Below are 9,687 nucleotides of genomic sequence, written 5' to 3' on the forward strand. Positions count from 1 at the left end.
CTAACATCTTTTACCACAGAGGAGCCAGTAAGATGTATATATGTAAATACAAAGATGTTATCATACACTGAACTAAATAAACTTTTCTCAAAAACTACCCATATAATATCAGTGAAATCTGAACAAATATACTTGACATAGCGCTAAAATTCAAACCGAACACATACAGCCACCCCGCCTGTTTGTAGTCGCGGATTGTAGTCACTGTAATGTACATAAACACAGTAACCGGGGGACATTGCTGCAATCATATCGTTCTCACAGTTTCTCAAAACTTCAAGAAAACAAAAACGTCAAACTGTGAACAAAAAAGAATTAGTGCGGCATTATCCAACTTACTCCTTAAACCAAAGTGTCTAATAAATTGACCGTTACTCACGTCATCATTCACAGATACAGCGTCATCATCGTTGTCAATATCGCTGTTGTGTCACGTGAATCCGGGTTGACATTCTGCTGACTGTGTTGATCGAGAACCCCGTCGCCGTTCTAATTGTATCACATTATCTTTGACGACATCATATATGAGGTGAGGTGAAATTGGGTTTAACGTCGCGTCCAAGATTATTGCACTTATATAGCGACGTGCATGCACGTGTATGTGTGTGTGTGGCTGCTTGTACTAGTCCGGACTGATGCCGATTTATAGTGCTAGCTCACTGAGATACCATGCCGCAGTTTAACATGAATACCCCACTCAGACACAGTATACTGACTCCGAGCCGACCAGTCCTTGTTTTAGCCCCTTAATGCCGAGCGCCAGGCAGGGTAAGAACAAGCACCATCTTTTAACGTCTTTTTGTATGACGCGGCCCGGGATCGAACCCTGGACCTTCCGCTCTCAGGGCGGACGCTCTACCACAAGACCACGGAGGCGGTCACATCATATATGAAAACTTGATCCTCAATAATCAGTTTATCAAAGCACGGAACAACTCTACGATTTTCTTCCCTGGCTTTTGTCATCATAGGTCTAAGTCTTTTCCGCTTTTCTCTGACCAATTTGACAAATCATCAGCGATCGACATATTGAAACTCTTAAGTTTCTTTGCAGCTTCCAAAATCCGTTTCCTATCATGATTGTTCGGTATCTTTGCTATGATCGCTTTGCCATTGATAATTCTGTGGACTGTGGATAACAATATGCGATTCCACAAGTTCAGTTTTATCCTTAATGATCTCACGGACCACATTCCGCAGAAATTGTACAAATATTATGCCTAGTACCTGCGAAATAAAGTAAACGACTTTGGCAATGTGTGTGTGTGTGTGTGTGTGTGTGTGTGTGTGTGTGTGTGTGTTGTTTAATAGCAATATTCCAGCTATATGACTGCAGATTGACATCATGAGCATCGCTTTACGCAATTGGGATACGCTGACATGCATCAATCAAGTCGGCGAGTCTCACCACCCGATTCCGTTAGTCGCCTCTTACGACAAGCATAGTCGCCTTTTAAGGCAAGAATGGGTTGCTGAAGAGCTATTCTAACTCGGTTCTTCATGGACCTAGAGTCACCATCAAGACTAAGCTTGCTCTCCCAGCCTTAAACAGAGCTGCCCAACGTTCAACAGTGAAATGGCTAGGGCACTTATCCTCATAAACTTGTGACATGCGGTCATGAATTTCTTGGGGAGTACTGTTCTCTAAAGTCAAAATCTTGATGCTCGGTACACGTTCTTTTCCATTTCTGTGTCAATTTGGACCCCTACCACGTTCAACTGGCTGTCACTAATATACAGACGGCCTCAACAGACCAACTACACACACAAGCGGGGCAATGAACTACACAAACAATGTACTATGTATGGGTGTGTCTGTGCGTGTGTGGATATATGTATGTATGTGAGTGTGTGGATGCATGTGAGTGTTGTGTGTGGATGTATGTGTGCGTGTGTGTGTAAGCTGGTAGGCCACGTTAATCCGGACGGTACCCATCTACGATGAAACATTGTTCTATCATGACTTTCGAAAGTGCGCTCGCAACTTGATGACGTCAAACGTTGGAAGACATTATTTCTTAGAGGGGAGTGTCTAGTGAGTTGTTCCCCCAAAGAAGATAAACGCGATGGCCGAGCGATTGCATACGAAAATGGGAGAGATATGACAATCGGTAATGGGAGATTATGTACAGGTAATCGACGTGAGGATTGTGAGAATATGCGGGAAATACTCACACGAGCATAAAATGGACTTGTCCGACATTGCCGGAGGTGAGCCATCATTATTTAAATAGGGATAAATACTTTTAAAGCTTTAATATCCTCCTTAAATGGGTTGTACACAATGTTAATCCGGCTCAAATAAAAAATAAACGACTCGTGGTCGTTGTTTATATATAATATACCCTGGTGCCTTGGTGATCGCCCTGCTACGCGTTGAGTCTTAGTGTTTTATTTTTAAATCACTTTCAACCAATGATGGTATTACCTTGTGACTTTAACTTTGTATGTGCGGTGAGCATGTGGAGTTTCTCAAGGAATACAAATTGTATTAATATCATATCATTGGCATACACATGCACATCGTTCCGATGACAGACACCACAAGCCCAGATTATCTACTCTCGTACAAATCTCGCGACGTTTCATTGCAACATATAAAAAATTGATGCGGGACTGGACTCGATTATATTCACCGTGGTTTAAAACAATAAGGTGTATACAGCAAACAAAACAACAGAACTACGATGGAATTTCCAGGTTCGGATGACCTTATTGACCAATCAGATTCCATCACTCATATCACTTGCAATTGCCTCAAACAAAATGGCAGCGTCCAATCAAAACGATCTGATCGATAATCAAGATCAATATTGTAATAAAACGGGTCTTACCCGTCGAAGTGCATCAAATCACTTGGACACCTTGATTAAAAACATGAAAACATTTGCAAAATATCTGTCGACTATGCAAGTCCTGCAGTCGACCGAAATCTGCACGTTGAAATCCATGTGGTTTACGAACCGGATGTGTAGTTCGTTACGCGATTCGACTATGCATAGACTCGTTAGTCCAGCCAAAATGTAACTCCGGAATTCCAGCCAAGTTCGGCAAGGGTGGAAACTGGACTTTTATAGACAGTTAAAAGATCGATGGTAGAAGTAATGCATTTTTTAAAATAATAAGTATGATAATGATACTCATCGATCAGTCTTGCTATATACACTACTCAAAATAACTTACTCTTGTTAATATGTCATGACAGCTTTACTATAGTAATATAAACGTATAGAGTGGTCCTTAACTTATTTTGAGTAGTATATATGTCATATATATAGTTTTAATATTAGCATATCTCGTATACGTCTCTAAACCCTTTTGGGGACACGGGTCATCAAGGCGTTTAAGGCTCCTCGTTTGACTGGAGAGTTACCTCTCTTTGGCGTGTCAGAATCTTAAGACCCTTTTTCTAGTCACCTTAATCATGATACTGGGTCTGCAAAGCATCTTTTCCCATGGATTTCACTAAGACCTGCATCAAGCTTGCCTCCAAAACATCAAGCTGAATCACCGTGACATATCGAAAAATGGACCCCGTCTGTATATCATAACACGGTTTACGAAAACATGCTCTTAAACATGTCTCAAACCTAAAAGGTTACCTTTCCTATGGCATAATAAGTGTCAAATTACGAACAGCTGCCAAATCAACGCATGAGTGTTTCGGAAGTGTTTTTTTATATGCCAGGTCAACTCGTTTACCGAATTCAGTAGGTCAACTACAAACGTGAAGGGCACAGCGGGCTTAATTGTGTTACTGAATATGTGCAGTTGTGTTTAGTCCGCAGACTTGACAAGGCATAAACATGGTCTATGTCCCGCTTGTGTGTGTTGTCTATTTGGTACTGAAGTCTACCCCAGGATGCATTGGGGATGGTGTTGGAGAAGGAATCATGTCTGTGTTCACCCGCCAGCTGAGACTTCTCGACGGCGAATTTCAGAGGATGAAAGGTACCGTTTCTGATATTGAAACAAAAATGATTAACAATTTAGAAATGTCTGAACTCTCTCTGAAAGAAGAACTCAAGGCTGACTTTATTCCTCCCTTAATCAAAGATTTAGTTCGACAAGCGATGAGTGAGGTGATTATGGAGGATTCCGCCGTAAGCGGACATGTTCTTAACGAGGTCAGGCGGTTAGAAGACGGACTGAGTAGTTTGGAACGAAAGGTCGAATCTTTGACGAAACAACTGGCAGAGTATCAACCTGTCCTAGGAATGCAGAACCAGATAGAAAGTAGATTCATGACGGCTGAGATAGATTTGGAGGATCTGAAGCAGAAGGTGCTTCACAACGAACACCAGGCGGTAGAACAACATACTAACATCATGACACTGAACGATCGCTTAGACATCACACAAAACAAGATGAAGTTGTGCAAATGTAGGAAGGCGTCGTTACCGCCACGGCCGTCCCTATCGACGACGCCAGCTCCAACACTGGCTATTCCACAGGAGGAAGTGAAACGACGACTTCTCGTTTCACCATTCTCCGCCGCGCCTCAGGAAATATTCCTTGATTCGAAGACGGTCCAGCCTTATCCCTATATTGATGAACAGAATGTCTTAAGCATAGCGTTTGCATCAACCTCAAGGAAAATATTGGTGTCCACGTTGGAACCTGCACAAATCCTAGCGTTCGATCTGGACAGTGAAAATAAGACGGTTGCAAGACGTGACGTTCTTGTCTTTGGAATGACGGTCGATCAACAGAGACAACTTGTGTTCATGACCACACACGAACCTTCTATGTCTATATGTCGGATGAAAGTGGATGGTAGTCAGTTTGAAGTGCTCACAAAACTAAATGGCGACTTTCCTTCATCAATCGCTGTCGATCCAGTCAGGCAAATGATATACGCTACCGACGGTTCAAATATCGTGAGTTTACGGTATGATGGAACTGGCAGCGCGAATGTTGTATCAAACAAACATATGGGAAAATCAACGCATGCAGTGGCTGTGGATGTAAAGAATAACGTCCTATATTTCAATGAAGATGAACATCTGATGAAACTACGACCCAACAAGGTAGCAAAACGGGCCAAGAAGGTACTCCAGCTGGGTTTCAAGGCACGCACGTTCCAGTTCTACAATGGCAGCCTCTACGTTGGGAGCAGCAGAGGCGGGGAGGTCGATGTCATCCACTCTGTTGGCTCTGTGAGAAGAACAAACGACCATTCGACACATCGAAGACTGACGCAGATTGTCGGATCCGAAGGCTTTATGGCTATCTGCTTAGTCCCCTGAAGATGGCCCGTATTTGCAATCTCCACTTGAGTGAGTGAGTTGTCTTAAGGCGCCGTGAACAGTATTCGAGTTATATCACGGCGTGTCAGCTTAATGTGGGGAGCAAGCCGGAAGTGACGTAGGTCTCAGATGTTTACTACTTCGGTGAAACCCACGAGCACGGTTATGGTGCTTACAAACCTAGACACATGATCGGGGTGAACCGGGATTCGAACCCTTCATGTGTCTGGCGTGCCGAAATGACTCTGCACGGCGAATTGTGCCCCCAACATCCACTTGAACTTCGAGAACGTCCTATATCCTCAAAATTGTGACAACTATACAGGGGAACGGGTCAGGATCGTCTATGGCGCCGCAACTCTTTGTGCAAAGTTGCGTCCCTTAGGCGCGCCAGTATCGTGTTTTGGTTGGTTCGTATCGCGATTAGCTCCAGTAATGACATTTAGTTTGTCAGTACCATCCCCGTGCTCGTGGGTTCCATCTAGCAACCGCATCACGCCGGGTTTGCCTCCCGCTTTAGGTTGACACACCATGATATACCTGTAGAAAGCGGCATTAATCCGGCTCAGCCAGCAAATAATTCCAGATATATATCGGTATATGGTCGCTGCTAATTCTAATGCTAGAACTTTATCCTAGTTCACTCAGGTCTATTTACTTTTCAAAATGCGCAATGATATTATTGTTCAATATTCTTGATAGTGCTATCAAAATTTCAGAACTGTTGAGAATGAACAAAGACGCTGCAGTAATGTCGGTGCAGTTAACAAATCTATCGTGTGCTGCATGGCCATGGCGGTCCCCTTTTAACCGGGAACTGACTAATCCCCATTCTAGTGTCTAGACTTGATCTATGTCTAGACAACCGTAATTAAGTGTCATGTATCTTAATTGAATGTGTATTACTCACATGTACATATTTTCTATTAGTATTAGTATAAGTATCAGTAATTGGCATTTAAGACTCCCATCTTGCTGCTCATAAAAACTGTTGTGGGTCACAACCATATATAAATAGTATTATCGGACGCCTACCTGGTGCTATTGGAGTGCAAGGGCCTAACATTGATGTACAATGTCTAACCCACGTTGACAGTCAACGTCAAAGTCACAAATTGATTTCTAGATTTAATATGGAGAAATTTACTCTTAAAGGGCAAGCTAACTCAACATAGCACTTTGCAGATTTTAAGACTTCAGGGCAAAATTTTTATACAATGCTTCCTTACTTGCCGTTAGCTTAAGACCACGCTCCAAAATACGTCTGTTGTGGAAGCCGATTACGGAGCGAGTGATTTCCGCTTTTTAACTTCGAGATTTAAATACTTCCAACGAATATTATGAATATTTCTCTGTCTGAAATTGACTAAATGTATCTAGGAAAATTGATATTAGCAACACAATCGCCCCCTCAAAAAATGTATTTGTTCAATAGCATCGTCCTTTCTTTAAATATGTAGTAGTATTTTTATATTGTGGCACATATGAAGCCAGAAAAAGGGAAATTTGTCCAGGCATGATTTTGTTTGTTTTTTCTTAACTTAATTAGGAATTCTAAAATATTATACAGAAATCCTCGACAGTTTCCAACTTTTCACCCCGACATCCAACGAAGTATGAACTAACCGGTCATGCCATCGTTGTGTATGGCGAGGGTCTAATGTCATTGAGAGACATTTCATGTTAACGTCCAGCTGATCCATCTCTTCCGCAGCAAAAAGTATAAAAGGTCGTTCCTCTTTGGATGAGAAAAGCCATTCTCTGTCAAATGTAGAAACATTCAGCCCAAGCATATCTGTTTGTAAGCATATAAGAGTGAGCAATAAAGCATAAGAAATTAAATCATGTTGCCATTGTTGTTTGCTGAAGGAAAAGGTTCAGTTCAAGCCAAGTGTGTGTGTGTGTGTGTGTGTGTGTGTGTGTGTGTGTGTGTGTGTGTGTTGTCGTTGTTGTTGTTGTTGTTGTACACCGGACTCACTGTATGACGGCGGCCTGTTAAATAATCGAATCTGGATCAGACAATACAGTGATTGGCTTTGAGAGCAGCGATCCACGTCGTCGGGTTACGATGGCAACCAACTGCAAGTCACCCATCCGATCACCCGATCCACTAAGTCACCCATCCGATCACCCGATCCACTAAGTCACCCATCCGATCACCCGATCCACTAAGTCACCCATCCGATCACCCGATCCACTAAGTCACCCATCCGATCACCCGATCCACTAAGTCACCCATCCGATCACCCGATCCACTTAGTCACCCATCCGATCACCCGATCCACTAAGTCACCCATCCGATCACCCGATCCACTAAGTCGCCCCTTACTACCAGCGTAGGTTGCTGGGGACCTCTTCTTACCCTGAATCCCAACGGTGTGTGGTTGAATGTTGTTTAAAGCGGCGACCAGCAATATACAACGATCTGTAAATAATTAAGTCAAGACCAGTCATACATACCACGAACTGAAAGAAGAGTTTTGTTTGTTGTTTAACGCCACACACAGCAATATTCCAGCTATATGACGGCGGTCAATAATCAAGTCTGGACTAGCATGGGTTGCTGAAGACCTATTCTGCCCCGGATCTTATGGGACGAAAGAAGTGACTGATTTTGTGTTAATGCTGCTTTGAACAGTGTCCCAGTTATATCACAGCTCGTCAGCTTAATGTGGGAGGAAAGCCTGATGTGATGCAGGTCTACGACGTTTACCACTTTGGTGAAACCCACGAGCACGGGGTATGATATTGACAAACCTAGAAACATCATATCTGGCCGAAACGGGATCATAGGTTTCTGGCGTGCCCAAGGGACACAACTCGGCACAGCGAATTACTGCGCCTTAGACGACTGGGGCACGCGTGCCCACAACTGAAAGGAATCAACGCCCCAAGCTATCAGAGCAGACGACAGCAATCAGTCAGTCTGCACAGAAGTCAGTCTGCACATAATATTACAATATAACAACTGAAGCAGGTTAATCACACCAGAGAACGATGGCAAGACTGCAGAATTAATCCTGAGGTTATACAGTTGAGTGAATGGGAGAGTTTGCTACGCCATATTTTAGCAATATTCAACTTATATCTTGTCTAGAAACAGGCCTTGACACATTTTGCTCATGTGGGACATCGAACCCAGGTCTTCCACGTGACATGACACAATGAGACAGGCAAGTGTATAGGCTATTCAGTGAATGAGGGAAAAGGATTACAATATACAACTAATGAGCAACACGTTTGCCTTATATGAATGAGGAGTGAGTATGGTTCTACGCCGCTTTTAGCAATATTCCAGCAATATCACGGGGAAAGCAGAAATGGGCTTCACACATTGTACCCATGTTGGAATCGAATTGGTTTTCAGGTGACGAGCGAACGCTTTAACCTCTAGGCTACCCGGCCGCCCCACAACCAAGTGATGAGAGGTATATGCATGACATGTTGTGTTAAACAGCAGAATAACATTGACAACAACCGGTATTATCTGTATGCTACTTGTTATCTATTTCCATTGTTGTCAGTGTTAATCTGCTGCTTATCACAACAAGCCATGCATAAATACCTCTCATCACGTGGTTAAAGTCACTCCAGCTTGATAACGGTGTGACACCTGAAGATCCAGGGTAGAATAGGTCTTCAGCAACCCATGCTTGCTGTAAAAGGCGACTATGCTTGTCTTACTAGGCTACCTGACGGCCCCTATATGTATGAGACATCAACCAGATGAGTGGGCTCGTGGTTAAGTCGTCTCGTGGATGGGTGAGTGGTTGAGTGAGTCGTGTCGTGTCGTGGTTGAGTGAGTAAGTGGTTGAGTGTGTGGTTGAGTGAGTGGTTGAGTGGTTGAGTGAGTAAGTGGTCTCGTGGTTGAGTGAGGGGTCTCGTGGTTGAGTCTGTGGTCTCGTGGTTGAGTGAGAGTGGTTGAGTGAGTGAGTTGTTGAGTACCGGGTAAGTGGTTGAGCGAGAATAGTCCATGTGGTCAGGATTACAGGATCACCTACAAGAAACATGTGGTCCACCATCCTTATCTTAATCAGCTCCTCAACAAGAACAGGATACAGAGACATATTCTGACACAATCCTGACACAGTTGGTCACAATAACAAAGACCTCTCTAACCTTTGACATAACAGATTTATTTTCATATTTCTTTTCTCTTCTTCATTCTGTACATGAATAATTCACATTATATACACAATATACATATGCACACAAAACAATCAGTGAGTGAGTATTGTTTTACTCCGCTTTAGCAATATTCCAGCAATATCACAGCGGGGACACCAGACATGGGCTTCACACATTGTACCCATGTGCGAATTGAACCCAGGTCTTCAGCGTGACGACGAACGCTTTAACCACTTGGCCACCCCACCATCCCTCAAAACAATGAAATATGAACAGTTGGTGGGGGCAATAGGCTTCTCTGTGGGGAAGA

The sequence above is a fragment of the Haliotis rufescens genome, unplaced genomic scaffold (genome assembly GCF_023055435.1).
Source record: "Haliotis rufescens isolate VD_foot unplaced genomic scaffold, xgHalRufe1.0.p SCAF_10, whole genome shotgun sequence".
In the NCBI taxonomy this organism is placed as follows: Eukaryota; Metazoa; Mollusca; class Gastropoda; order Lepetellida; family Haliotidae; genus Haliotis; species Haliotis rufescens.